Source organism: Vicugna pacos, unplaced genomic scaffold, assembly GCF_048564905.1.
Source record: "Vicugna pacos unplaced genomic scaffold, VicPac4 scaffold_130, whole genome shotgun sequence".
Taxonomy (NCBI): domain Eukaryota; kingdom Metazoa; phylum Chordata; class Mammalia; order Artiodactyla; family Camelidae; genus Vicugna; species Vicugna pacos.
The window spans coordinates 147,987-162,169 of record NW_027328810.1 but is presented as its reverse complement, the minus strand read 5'-3'; the positions used below and the strand labels follow the sequence as shown (position 1 = coordinate 162,169).

At 41.2% G+C, this 14,183-nt stretch overlaps 2 long non-coding RNA genes across 2 annotated transcripts in view; both read right to left on the bottom strand.

The window, feature by feature from the left end:
• LOC140695071 (uncharacterized) overlaps positions 1-13,136 on the bottom strand; it is a 44,234-nt gene extending 31,098 nt beyond the window's left edge. The window contains exons 1-2 of the long non-coding RNA XR_012070757.1: positions 12,875-13,136; positions 12,477-12,597 (exon numbers count right to left, since the gene is read on the bottom strand). This is a non-coding gene — a long non-coding RNA (uncharacterized lncRNA). The remainder of the gene's footprint in view (positions 1-12,476; positions 12,598-12,874) is intronic.
• Positions 1-14,183, bottom strand: part of LOC140695072 (uncharacterized) — a 156,801-nt gene that overhangs the window by 39,151 nt on the left and 103,467 nt on the right. The gene's annotated exons all lie outside the window — the stretch shown is intronic.

Genomic DNA, 14,183 nt, shown 5'->3' with positions numbered 1-14,183 from the left:
TCTGAAATGTTACCAGTGATAATTATGGGTATAGTGAACAGGTTTCTTTATTGATTATAGTGTAACGGTGTTTAACCATGCTTTTAAATCTTTTGTCATTTATAGACAGTTAATTGTTTTCTTCTGATGGTTTTGCAAAATGCTTTCTCTTCAAGGAGATTTACTGATTTCTAATAAATTTCAAACTACAGCACTGAACTAAACTGGGTAAGACATTTTAAAGTTCTAATGAAAACTCTCATTAAAAGAATTAGTTACATGGGACTGATTAACCAGCTGAATATGGTTATAATTTTTGATATTGTTTGAAATACTACTGCCTTTTAACCTGTTTCCCAGACATAAAGAATCCCTTCTCCTTAAGCTAGTTATGGTTCACAGCAATTTGATAAATTATAACTATGTATACAGACTTGGAACAGTTATCTTTTCTCTCTAACTGATCCCTCAAAAGACTAAAAATACTTAGGTCCCCAGTGGCTCTATCAGACAAATTAGGGAGATCATCTCCTAAGAGATATAGGAGTATAAAGGTATTTTAAAGATTTTAAAGAGAAAAGAATTTACCTAAATCTGTAAGGCAAAAATCCATGAAAAGCCTTGACGTGGCTTTCTTGGCCTTAGAAAACCTTATTAACATTCTACCCTGAGACTCCGTATTAAAACTTCCAACACAGTCAATTTAAAAAGCCTATATGATCAAATAATCAGATTTAATTTGTAAAGAAATTAATCTTGATTTGGCTATATTTGAGAAAACTGAGGGTAACTTTAGAGAGAAAAAATTATATTTTAGTTGATATTAAATTCTAGTTTTGTTAATTGAGGTCCATATTTACTAAGACACATCCCAGATCATTCCTTGCTGTTATGTCACACTGCTGTACAGTTTAATTGAATTATGAAAAGAATACTCTAGGTTTGATTCTGAAGCTCATTAATCTATCCTTGGGTAAAATTCCAATGCCCCATGACCTGCAGCCAGGGGATTATACATACTGCAACAGGCATGACTTAAAGAACTGTCTCCAACCTGAATGGAAAGACCCTTTTTCAGATACTCTTAACTAGACCATACACACCAAAGCTGAAGGAAACGGAGTCTCGGATTCATTTCCTATCTGAAACAGCCCCTGCAGTGCACTGGCTTATAGAGCGCTGCTCACCTTAAAACAATGCCCAAATGGAGAAAAAGCTTCCATACCAGGATGAGAAGAAGACGACATCTGAGCTAGACTGCTGACCCAAGACACCGGACCAGGACTGTATACCAATTACTTTGATAATTTCTCCAACCTTTGATTATGAACTACTCCAATTGTTAAGTTTATGATAAATTACCTATGTCTAGTACTTCTGTGTTACCTTGGTGGGTTTCCCTACTCCAAGGCTCTAACTAGGTAGCCCTCAGAAACATTATTCTAAAAAGAAATTATAGTTCTGTTTAGGCCACTGTTGATCTTACAAGGTGGGAGATTTCAACTGGCCAATTAATACCTGCTCTGACCCTGACCATAAATATGAACTTTCTCATAGGATCAAACTCAGAAACACAAGCAAAATTTTAACCCAAAAATACAACTTCTCGACTATTAAATTCTTACTCGTGACTTTATTAACGTTACTAGCTGTATTACTTATATCCTGTCTATTTTATAAAATTGTTGTCTATTACATTTCCCAATGTGTAACTAGGCCCACAAGATGGATGATGGCTAAACATCTTGAAGAAACAGATAAAATTTATAACCCTGAATAAAATAAATATAATAGTGTGATTCTATTTATGGGAATGAGCAAAGATGGGTAAACACTTCCTGGATCATAATAGAGTAGTAAGACAGGTGATCCAGAGAACTTTAAGTATCAACAGGGCCTGATAAAAAAAACTAACACCTTGAATGGCAACTCAGAAGATTCTTCACCTGAACTAGGAATGAGCCATCCTAGCAACGTGGGACAAAATTGGTCATGAAATTTCTCTCAAAATATTGGTCGAATTTAGGACCAAGGGGGAACACTGTGAATGAAAATACTACAATGTGCATGAAAATACTGCAACCATGACAGTAAACAAAGAATGCTGAATCCGAGTCATCAGCGGCTGCTGCCAAACCCCAGCGAGTACATGCCTACAGCCCGGCCTCTCAGCCACTCACAGTGGTGCCCTCTGAGCAGACTCAGAGTAAGAAAGGACAGGATACTGGCCCTAGATAGCCAGGGGCTTGCCAAAGGAATGAATTCAATGACCCAAATGTTTGCTTCCCACCATACATAGAAAACCACTAAATACTTGAACTTGAGATATCTGGTTTTCTTTAGATAACAAGCAATATTTTATTGTTCCAATTACCTGATCTTTGTTGTAAAGATTCTATTTATCCTAGCTCCTCCCCTACCTCTTGGGAGCAGTCCCTCAGAGTGATCTGAGAGGCTGTCATCCCGGCTCGAGTCCTCCAGCCAAATAAACCAAATCCCTTAACATTTAGGCTGAACGTTTATTTCAATGAAGTCCCAGAATAGACACAACTCATCAATTCTGTAATGGAACACACTGAATCAGGAACCAAAAGCGTGTTTTAGTCCAGAAAATCTCCAGGTTCCTATTTCTTCCTGTCATTATACAATCCCTCCAGAACTCATTACTTTGCTCTCTGCTCCTCTGGCAACCAAACTCAGAGAAGAGTCAACAAAGCAGAGCACCATGCTGGGGAGAACCCCCCGCAGAAGCACTGCAGGCTGCCGTCCCTCCCGCACGCTCTGCTGACCCTTGGTGTCCTCCGTGGAGACCAGGCCAACACAGCTCTTCCCAACAGCTGCAAAGTCGCTCACGTTAAATAAATCATTTTATTTTATATGACATTTTACGTATATACCCATCTCTGAAAACAGCTTTGCCAGAAGCCCAAATCTTCAACATTAATCTGCAAAGGCAAATCAGGTCCCCAAGGGAAAACAAGTCTTAAGACGACGCTAAGGCCTCCAAAGTCCTCTCCACGACCATGAACCAAACTGCCTGCAGGTGTGCAGCTGCAGGAGGCTACATGTCTGCTTTTAAAGCAACCCCTTTCTGCCCTCGGGTGCTACAATGCCCTTTTATGCCCTCCCATCACAGGGCAAGAGCAGCCGCTGCAGAACCTTGCAGGGCAGCACTGACAGGACTGGACAAAGGGGATCAGAGTTAAACAAAGCATTCTGATGACACGAGCTTGTCACTGTGTCTCTTTACAGATGTAGACATATATAGAGAGAAGTGGGGTGATATTGCTCAAAGTCACACAGCTAATAAGTGGCAAAGTATATAACTCTGCTCCTCCCTCCTGTGTGACGCCCAACTGGGACAACCACAGGGTTCTCTCGTGGCTGCCTGAACAGTCTTTTCCTATCACTCATGACACACAATAGTGTCTGAACTTAGCCTGCATTTGCAGCATCTTTTCCCTCCAGTTTCTCAGGAACAAGGCTGTTCGGGCCTGTATGAATTCCGGCTTCCTGAAATCTCCGTGCTCAGGCTGGTCTTGCCTGTGCATCCGGCCCGCTGCTCAGAGGCTCTTCCTCCCCTGCAGGAGGACGTTTCTAATCTTCACAGGGACACAACCTCAGGGGAGCTCTCCTCTCGCCCTCAGCATGGCAGGTGTCCCAGGCCTCATCCCGAGCAGCCCCGTTAGGACGGTGTCTGCCCAGCTCTGCTAGTCAGATCAGCAGCCTCACTGCCAGGGATTATACCCAGGTCACACTGCAAACCTACTGCCCGCCTCACAGCCCCCAGCCAGCAGGTCACCTGGAAGTCACAGCAAGTGCCCCACCCAATCCAGAAGTCTCTTCTTTTGCCAGCACCACTGATGAATGGTTTCCAACCTTCAGTCAGTTTCGCACAAAACAGCACCTTCAACTGTGAAACGGGTGGTTTTTCTTCTGCACCTCATCCTTACTGGAAACGTAAAGGGAAACCAAAAGGCCTTTTCTCAACCCTTTTCTGATGAAACCCTCCCACCCACAATACTCATATGCTCAAGAGCTTTGGATCCACATGATTTTCTTTCTCTTAGGCTAAGTGGCTCAAAAAACTAAGGGATTCTTTCTCCTTTGAGGGTATTAGCACTCAGTTTCTCGGCTTTAATCTGTTTTTGTCTCTCTCTTCAGTGACCCTAGCAGTTGCCACCTCTTACTCCCTTCAGCAGCCTCCCTCCCAACTTCTAGTCTAGGAAATCAGCTGTGATGAGGGGCATGGGGGCAGTCACAGAAGATGCAACTAAGGCACAGAGAGGCTACATAATTTGCCCAAGAAATCACCTTGAACCACCAACAGAGTGTGTCACGTCCCTCTGTTTAACTCTAATGCTAAGCAAGTTAACTTTTTGTAGATTATGTTTATAAACAGATGAGGTATGAAAATACATACAAGGACACACATCAACTCTAAGATATTCATTAACTCCACTATTTTGTTTCTATTTATTTTATTTCTATTAAAAAATTAAGAACCCCTGCAGTCAATATAGCAAAATGTTACTGGGTTTTAAATCCAGAATATACAGGGGTTGTGTCATTACTCATTCTTGTATGTATTTTCACAAGACAAAATGATTTGAAAGTCTCTCTCCCGCCCCCTACTCACTGCTGGCTCTCACCAGAGCTCCCAGACCACACATCTAACAGCCTTTCACTTTACCCACAGCTGAACTCATCAGTTTTCCCCCAGAACTCCCTCTGCTGCTTTCCCTCCTCAGAACACAGCAGGACCATTATTTAACTCATTAATCCACCCAGAAACCTGGGCCTTACTCCATCCTACCTTCACAGAAATCATTGATCCTTTCCTCTTTACCATCTAAACATGCCTTCAATCTGTTCGCTTTTACCCACTGACCGTCCCACCGCTCAAGTGGAAGCCAACAACACTGCCCACCTGGACTCATGAGTCTCCCAAGTGGCCCCACAGCCACTCTCCCCTACTTGAGACAAATGTGATTGTGTCTCTCCCACGCTTTTGGACTCATTTCAGACCCACTGTTCTTAGAAGAAACTTCAATTTCTTCACCTGGTGAAGGTCTTTGCCATGAAACTGTCAGCTCAGGAAGGGCAGGACACACCCTCGTCCCTCGGCTCCACCATCTGGCAGAGCATCAGCTTGGGAGGATTGAGTTCTTAGCAAACTACTTCACTTATCCATACAAATCCATGGTAGATTAGAAAGATTTTAGATGTTGAGCTTGACTATTAATTTGGGGATTTTGCACTGGCAACCTGCAAGTATATATTCCAATTATTGTGTCTTCTTAAAACCATACCCAGATTAAAGGAGTATTTGTGGAATGTCTTCGGAGTAAAAGGGACTGTACTTTTACAGATTTTATGTTTTAAAATATGAACAACCCGGACAGGGTCAAAAATAGTACCGCCTCACAAGTGACAGAAGACAGGTGAGACGCATATAGCAACAGGTCACAAAGATGGTAAGAGCAAAGTTGTTTCTCCAACCCCCGAAAAAATTCCTCCAAGAACTGAAAACTCAGAAATTTGAAAGTAAAATACTATCATATAAAGAAAGAAAATAAATAATCCTCTTCATCAGGGTTTCTAGATCTGACTGCAGAGTTATTAGCAGGCCATACTGAATCCTAGCACAGAAAAATCAGATGGACTAGTGATGAGTAAGTTCCAGGAAAACGGCAGTAACTCCTCCACTTGAAAGAGGACACACACTCACTTGTTCAAGGTGATTGTAAACCACATTCTGCAGAAATTCAGAAGATTCAGGCACCGCTTCTAGATGGTGATGACACGGAAGGACGGCTTGGATGCATGCTTCTAACTGAGTCACCGGCATTCTTACACTGCAGGGGGAAATGGAGGCCCTCAGCCAAGAGCACAGTTGTTCCTGTCATGTATCCCAGGCCGTGCCTCGGGGACTCAGTGTACTGTAGCAGTCTGGCCCCAGGTGAGGACCCGCAGCGTGGCCCAAGCAAGCAGGAGGGGCACTGTGCTTGAGAAATCCCATCCCCCATGGGGGCAAGAGGGGCTGGTGGGGTTGTGTGGACCTATAAATGCTCATAGAAATACACCTGCATACATTGAAGTGATAAAATTAAAAGTAGCAGGCTATTTAACAAAATTTCAATTGTCAGTGTTAATTTTACCATTCCATTCCGCTTGTCCCCTGCACTCTGAGACAGGCTTAGGCTCTCTCACACATGCAGCTCTGATGCAATAGTTGTGAAGTTATTTTACTTTGCTGCAAGTGTCTTCGCTCCCAGTGTCACTGTGACAGTCGTCTCTTAACACAGTCAGATATCTTCCTGGATCTCTCCCTGAGTTCCTTGCTCCTGCTTCTCAGATCCTGAGATAAAGAACAGGTGAAGGCACTTGACTGGAAAAGTCAATGTGGACTTGACCAAAGTCCTCAGTGACCCCCTAGGTGAGTGCTGCCCACCCCTTACCTTCGATTCTCAAGGTTCTGCCCAGGGTGACATCCAGCCAGGAGAGAGTCCTGGGCCCTATTAAAAGCTGTGTGGCTTGGGTGCAGGGAAAGCTGCAGGAGCTGGTTCTGTAGCCGGTCCCATCCACACCTCTGCTCCTCTCTCTCCCGAGGCAGCGCTGCCAAGCCCCCAGGCTCCCTGAGCTTCTGTCTTTCTCTTCTACTCTACTTCAAGCCCTTTTCCTCTTCCTTTATTCCCTGATTATCCCTAGCTGGAGTGATTTTTCTATCATAGAATCTGAAAAAATTTCCTGCAACTGAAAAAGAGGTGCCAGAGGTCAACGCGCATATGGTGGTTCCTGAATAGAGCCCCTGGTTAGGGGGACCCTCACCAACACTCATGGGGCATCAGGCATGTTGCACCACCAACAAGAGTTTGCTGTGACACCAAGGCACGCACAGCATCCCTGCTCACTAAATTGTAGTTGTAGTCCTTTATTAAGAAGCAAAAATAAAAAAATTGCTCATGTTTCTTACTAAAATTATTTATGAGGGAGAAAAAGAAATTGTAATAGAAAGAACAAATTTCACTCCATGTTAGATGTGTTCATTTGGCTTTAATCCTGTACCTTGTTTTCTAGGCTCAGACTTGCTATCTCTGCACCTTTTGTAAAAGAAAGTTGCCTTTAGCCTGAAATATCCAGGAGGGTCTATTCTCCGGGCTCTGACCTTTAAGGATATTTGCTCTTCTACACTTATGTATAGATGGCAAGTTGTAAAATAGTGAATAACCTTTCTTTTTTTTGGAGGTTTTACAGGGGCACCATAATTTGACCCACATGGACAGCTGCAGGAACAAAGGATTTCAAGGACAAACAATTCATACAGCAAGAAGTTTGCAACAACCAGCCACATCCCCGCCGCTTTTTAGTATAAAAGGAGACTGAATTCTGCCCTGGGGAAGAGAGTTCTACTGGATAACAATATGCCATTTTCTGGGTCTGCCAGCTTTACAAATAAAGTCTCTTTTCCTTACTCCAACATCTCATCTCCCGATTAATTGGCCTGTCATGCAGCAAGCAGAACGAGTTTGGACTTGGTAACAAATTGACTGCCTTAGAGGTAGTATGTCTCCACTGTTTCCTCATTTCCAGTATTTCACAACCTATCAATTTTATATGCTTTTTAACAACATGAACAAAAAACCTATTACAAGGAATTGATTCCACAGAAATAAAATTATTTCTACTCCTTCAAAACTTTTTTCTTTTCTATTTTATTTTGTTTTGCTTATTGAAAAGAAAATAAATTCAAATCTTTTTATTTCACGTATTTTTATAACTAGATATTGTAAATACTACAGATATTTAAATTGCAATAAAAATTGTTCATATATTAGTATAAAGATATATACACAATCAATGCAGATTAGGAAAGGAGTAGATATTTACTAAAAATCCACTGCACATCCAGTCTTTTACAAGCATATCCTGGAATATAAGCTCTATTATCCAGGGTCCCCCACCCCCAATCTCACTGCGGAGTCCCTTAGTAATCAACTACCAAGGCACCAGCATAGAACCATGAGATCACTATTTTAGGTATAAATGAGAGTATTAGCTCATTCAATTCTAAAACAGAAACCTTAAAATAAATACTGAACTTACTTACAGATAAACAAATTTGGACACAAAAAGTACAGTTTCTCCCCAAATTCACAAAGATAATAACTGGTAAAGGCAAGATTTGAACTCATCTGCCTTGAATATAAAGCTAAGTTGGAAATCCCCTTCAACTGTGGAGGACCAGCAGCACAGCCTGTCACCCTATCTTTGTTCAGATCTGGCTTTAGACAGCCTGAGACAGCACCCCTTCCTATGGAACTCGAGGGCAAACAATAACAATAAGGATTTTATATTCTGTAGTTTCTTAGGTCTCAATTATATAAAGTGTCAGCAGGTCAGCAGAAAACTCTGGGAAATATGAGTGGGTCCAGAGCTTTTTGCTGATAAGAAACTCAATCTATCAGGACAGAGTGACCTTCCCATGAGAGGCCTCATGGACATAAACTAAAGGCAACTGAGCAATGAAAACTAGCAAGAACATGGAACTCAAGCAAGAAGGATCCCTACCATCCCCTGCCCAGTTGCCTCTTCACCTTTGTGGACAAGACGGCAGAAGGTCCATGTTCTTGTCCAAGTTACAACATCATGGATTCTCACCCATATAATATTACGACTCTATGCTGTCTTAAGTCCTTTCCAACTAAAATATGATGACACCAATATCTCAGCGGAATGTCTATGTCTCCACTTTCTCTCTTCTATTAGGAGACTATATCTATGGCCACAAAGCCGAAATTCAATTAAAAACACCATGCACGAAGCCTGGTGAAAGTCTGTGTAAGAGACATTGTTCTCAAGCTCAGTGAGTGAAAACTCAGAAAAAGTGGTCCTTATCCCTCTGCAAGTGGAAGGTAGCCTGATTGTGTGTGTGTATGTGTGCACACGTGTGTGTGTAAATCAAATACAATGTATTCTGGGATGTGCACAGATTTTTTTTATGTTACTATCATTTCATGAGGATGAGCCAACCTTTAAAGTAATTTGAATCTACTATTCTGAGAGAGTCTCAGGATCTTTTGGTGGAGGATGGGAAAGGGGAAAGGAAAGGAGGAAAGAAGTAAATGAAGCAAAGCTGTAAGTATACTGCTAGGGAAAGGCAAGACATTAATTTTGTTCCTACTTGCATCACACACAAATTAGGGACTGGCTTTCCCACATGTCTTGTCAAGCACTGAGTTGCAGAAGAACAGGTGACAGCCCATTTCTCACTGAGCTTGTGACTGTACGTGGCATCTTATAGACACTAATTATTTAACCTGATCAAACAATCTGGCAGCAGGCTGTAATTCTCCTATTTTGAGAGATAAGAAAACAGGAAGTGAAATAGGGTATATAGCTTGACAAAAGTCAGAGGACAAGTAAACTAAAGAGGATGAATTCAAACTCAGATCTGAATGCAGAGTCTGATCTTCCCACTCCGAGGGCTGGAAATTCCTTAACACACAGGGTCCCCAGCTCCTCTGCTTTGTTCCTGGCACCAAGCATTTCCCATGGCGATATTCTCCAGTTCTCAGACACAGCGCTCTGTGCAGCCAATAACCTCCATTCGACCTTGATCATCTACCTGTCACGCCCACCAGGCTTCACCAGGCAAGAAAGCTGGCTTTCAACTGCATACAAAGCCACCCCTGTTTTATCCTGGACTCTTCAGCGGCTTTTCCAGCGTAAACACAGCCATGAAAGTGCTCACAGTTTGTACATGAGCCACACTACCTCTCTCCATCTCTGTCCCCACCTATACTACTTTGCTATGACCATTTTGAGAATCTTGGAAACAAATTTTTAAAAACAGAAAAGAAAGGATTCTGTAACAAGTACTTAATACTTACAATTTTAAATGAGAAGTTACAAAGTGAGTATTTACAAACCGAATCTGCCTTCCTAGGTGTCAGTTTTAACAGTTAAAATATACAATAGCAAAAAATTCTGACTTAAATAATTAACAAAAACATCAACAATAATCTGGAATAAACTCAAAAATAATGCCCATGTTGTACATGGTGGAAGTACAGGACTGTACTGTGGGGTAAAGTAAGAGGTGTGAAAGTAGAGACATCAACATTTTGTATGGAGGAAAGCAGTTTTGTAAAAATGTACGTTCTCCTAAAGATAATTCAAAAGTACTAAAAAATCCCACGACAGCACTTCTTTTTTTTTTTAACTTGAAAAATTATATTAGAATTCTTCAGGAATAATAAAGTCATAATACTAACCAAGAAAATTTGGGATCGAAAAGAGAATCAAAAAATCGCACTGTCAGATATTAAATAAATGTTTACAATATGTAAGATATAGTGCTAGTGTAAGAAAGTAAGATTGATAAAAATAAACCATGAGCTCAAAAAGAGACTCTAGTGTACATAAGTATTCTTTACAGGTGGGATTTCAAGTTAAAAAGCAAAGTAGGAATTCAATAATTGTCTTGGGACAATCAGAGAATCCCCTGGAAAAAACAAATTCTATTCCAGTCATAATGACCGCAAGAAAAATTACAGAATGTGATGTGAATATTAGAAAGTACTAATAACAGCGAATATAATTCTTTGCTCATATTAATTCAACTTCTCTTCACTATAACAAGTACCATCATCATCTCCATCTTAGAGATTAAAAAAACCTACAGAAGAAATTTATACCATTATAAGAAAGTATTTCTAAGAATAATATCAGGAATAAAACCCAAAAAGAAGACATTTACAATCTTAAGATTATTTTGGGCCACAACAAAAATGAACCTACTGAACAAAATGAAAGGCAAAATATGACAAGGAAAAGCTCTCTGATACATGTTGATGAAGACAAGGGGTTAATGTTCATAATATACATAGAGCTGTCACAAAGCAACAAGAAGCTGCCTCACTTAAATGTGTGCAAAGGACAAAAGAGATCATTCACTTTTTAAAAGTCAGATGGCTAATGAGTGAAAAATGCTCAATACCTCACTGGTCATCAAGTGCAAATTAAAACAATGAAAAAGTACTTTTGCTCATCATATTGGCACATATTTTTAAAAGATATTCTAGCTAGTGTCCATCTTTGAGAGAACAAACTGTGAGCGATCTTTTGGAGGATGACATGTCAATGGATATGTAAACTCTGAAAAACGTGTGTACACACAGGCTGAACTCCACATTTTGGAATCGTTTCATTTAGAAAAATTCAGTTCAAAAAGATGTACTTATCAGAGCATTTACACAACACTGTTTACAATGGTGAGAAGAAAAGCTGAAGTGAAATCATATCCAGCGATAGAGAATTGGTTACATAAGTTATTCTACATCTTTTCATGCCCCACAGGAGAAGGAATTTCTTGATTCACTTGAAAGGAGCCTGTGATTTATGTAGTTGTCACATCCAAGGACTAAATTTCCAGAAAACTTAACGAAAATAATACTCATACAAGATCACAGGAATGTTTGTATAAGAAGTATGCCAGTCAAACACCCTTTCTGACAGTGGAAAATGGAGAAAACTTAAGTGTCCACCATCAAGACAATGATGCGGTAAATCACGGTGAGCTGTGGGCACTAAAGTTCCGGTGTTTCGGCGTGGTCCAAGGCCTTGTCCACAGTACGCTCCCACGAAAGGTGTCCTTACACAAGAGACCAAACCTGCATATCAGGAAAACCCTCTACTCTATCTGAAAGGACCGGGTGAGTCTGGAGAGAGAGGACGTCTGTGATATATACCTGAGTGAATAAACCGAGCTGCAGAAAACATATAGTATGGCCTTATTTTTCAATAAAGCATATATACACACACATAGACATAGATTTCTCATATACGTGTATGTATGTGTTTATTTATATGACATAGGCATAAAGGTCATGAAATATATACTCCACATTGTCAGCAGTTTTTACTCTCAGGAAAAAAGGGGAAGGGATGTAGGGGACTTTCGGTACCACAACAGATCTCTTTTCAGAATTTCAGTTAAGTATACTTGGAATTTAAAAGTTTATTTAAGTCCAAAGTAAAATGGACGAGGACTCCACAAGACAGAATGCTATACTAGTCATTAAAAATCATGCCAGGGGAGATAGAATATTGTAGAAAAATGTGTAATAAGCCGAATGGAAAATGGAGGTCTCCACACAGTATACAGGCACACATTGCTCGCTGGTTTTTATGACAGAGGTAATACACACTGATGAAAAGAACAGAAAATAGATGTTAATGTGTTAATTATTATCTCTGAGTACTGGCACCAGGATAGATCCATTTGACCCTTTTTTCATACATTTATATTAAATACACACTATTTTTCATCTGAAAAATGCATTTTTAGATGTCTAGTACCACACATTGGAAAATTACACGAGTACTTACAGGAACAAATAACTAGGAGACACCGCAGCAGCGTCACAAAGTGTAGAAAGGGCGATCCTGAATAACACCGCGCAGTTACATAAGGACCCACAAAGTGAGAGCACCTGCTGTAACAGGGCGCGGCCCCCTTCCATTTGTCAGATGTGTCTTCAGGGCTGAGGCAGTTCTGAGCACGGCCAGTGTCAGTGCTGGTGTCTGGATGGATGCCACTGGAGGTGAGGGCACCTGCAAGCCGAGAGGAAGAACAGAAATCATCCTCTGCTTTCTCTGTCTTCTTTCCTTGTTACTTTTAAAGAGAGGCGGAAATAAGATAAACTGGATCTTTCCTACTGAAATTTCAGTAATGAAACCATTTTTAAAGTGATCACAACTTATATTCTGCCTATGACTGTCTTTTCAACAAAGCATCATATTTATAAAAGGTTAATTAACTCAGTTAATTAACTCCCTGTTGAAACATTCTAGTAAAGAGCATGAACTGCAGTATGTAAAAGAACCACACCTGCAGTGACTAGCTCAGCTGTCTTGACGGCAGTGCAGTCAGCCCCCACCATCCCGTGGCCCTGAGCTCCTGATGCTGGTAAGAGAGCGCGCTGCTGCCTCAGATGGAAAGAAAAGGTGAAAGCATTTTCTGAAATCTACAGCACTGACAAAACATAACTGATAAATCCCAGGCTCCTTTGAGGCTGTCATTTTCCGTTTCTGGCCAACACCCGTCAATGAGCAGAACCACCCCATTCCCGAGTCATGGGACTCACGTGGGCAGAAGTTTTGGAGAAATTTCCAGGTATAGAATGTAAACCAACTATACATAAAACTCTGAAAAAGAAAAGATGCAATAATCTGATTTTGGAAGACACTAAAATATTCTCCTAAGCCTTAGTACTTGGAAAGGCTGGGCTTCTACTAAGCCACTTATTTATTTCACAGCCAATGAGCATCTCCCACAAACCCTGTTTCCCTGTGTCTGCTGGGAGCTTCAGGCACATTGATGTTGTCTATCTTATAAGTCACAAGGCAGAGGCGTGTGTCTCACGCTGGCAACTCTCACACAGGCTCAACTCCTAGCCTCACTGTATGAACTTGGCCCCATTTTCTCACCTGTTTATTTGGTACCTGTTCTTCTGTAAGCTGCCTGAAATGCTTATTGAAACAAGTCAGAAGAATGAGTGGGTAGAGAAATGGACAGATGGACAGGTGAGAGATGGGCAGAAAAACAGAGAGTCTCCAAGAGAAGGGGAGCAATCAAAATTACCTATGCAAAACCCTCTTCTAGTCAGGGAAGGAAACCACCACGGAGAAGTGTGAAGAGGCAGGTTGCTTAGGACTGTTTCCTGGATTCTATGAAAAGTCACACCAAGAGATGAGAGGGTAGAACTATAAATAATAAAAGAAAAAATCATGCATGTTTGAAAAATATATCTACATTATGTACTTTCTAAAGAATAGAGTCAAATTAGCAAGGCCCAATAACACAATCCTTGGGTATATACAGAAGTGAGAATCCCATCTCCAATCTGCAAGGCATCCCTTTGGAGCACTGAGAGTCTACACGGTGCAGTCATAAAGCCATCACCGCAAAAGCGATGCTATCCTGCACTTACGAGGAAAGAGCAGCTGTGCTCGGTCTGCCTACACGTGTCTTTTACACCCCTCAGCACCTCTACGGGGGAGGGACGCCTAGCGAGCCCCATCTCTGCAGGACAGAAAACAAGTCCAAGAGAGGCTAAGCCGACCTACCAATTCTCCATCTCACAGGACTTGTCACTCCAGACCAGGACTCGAACTCGGACCCACGTTTGTAACCACAG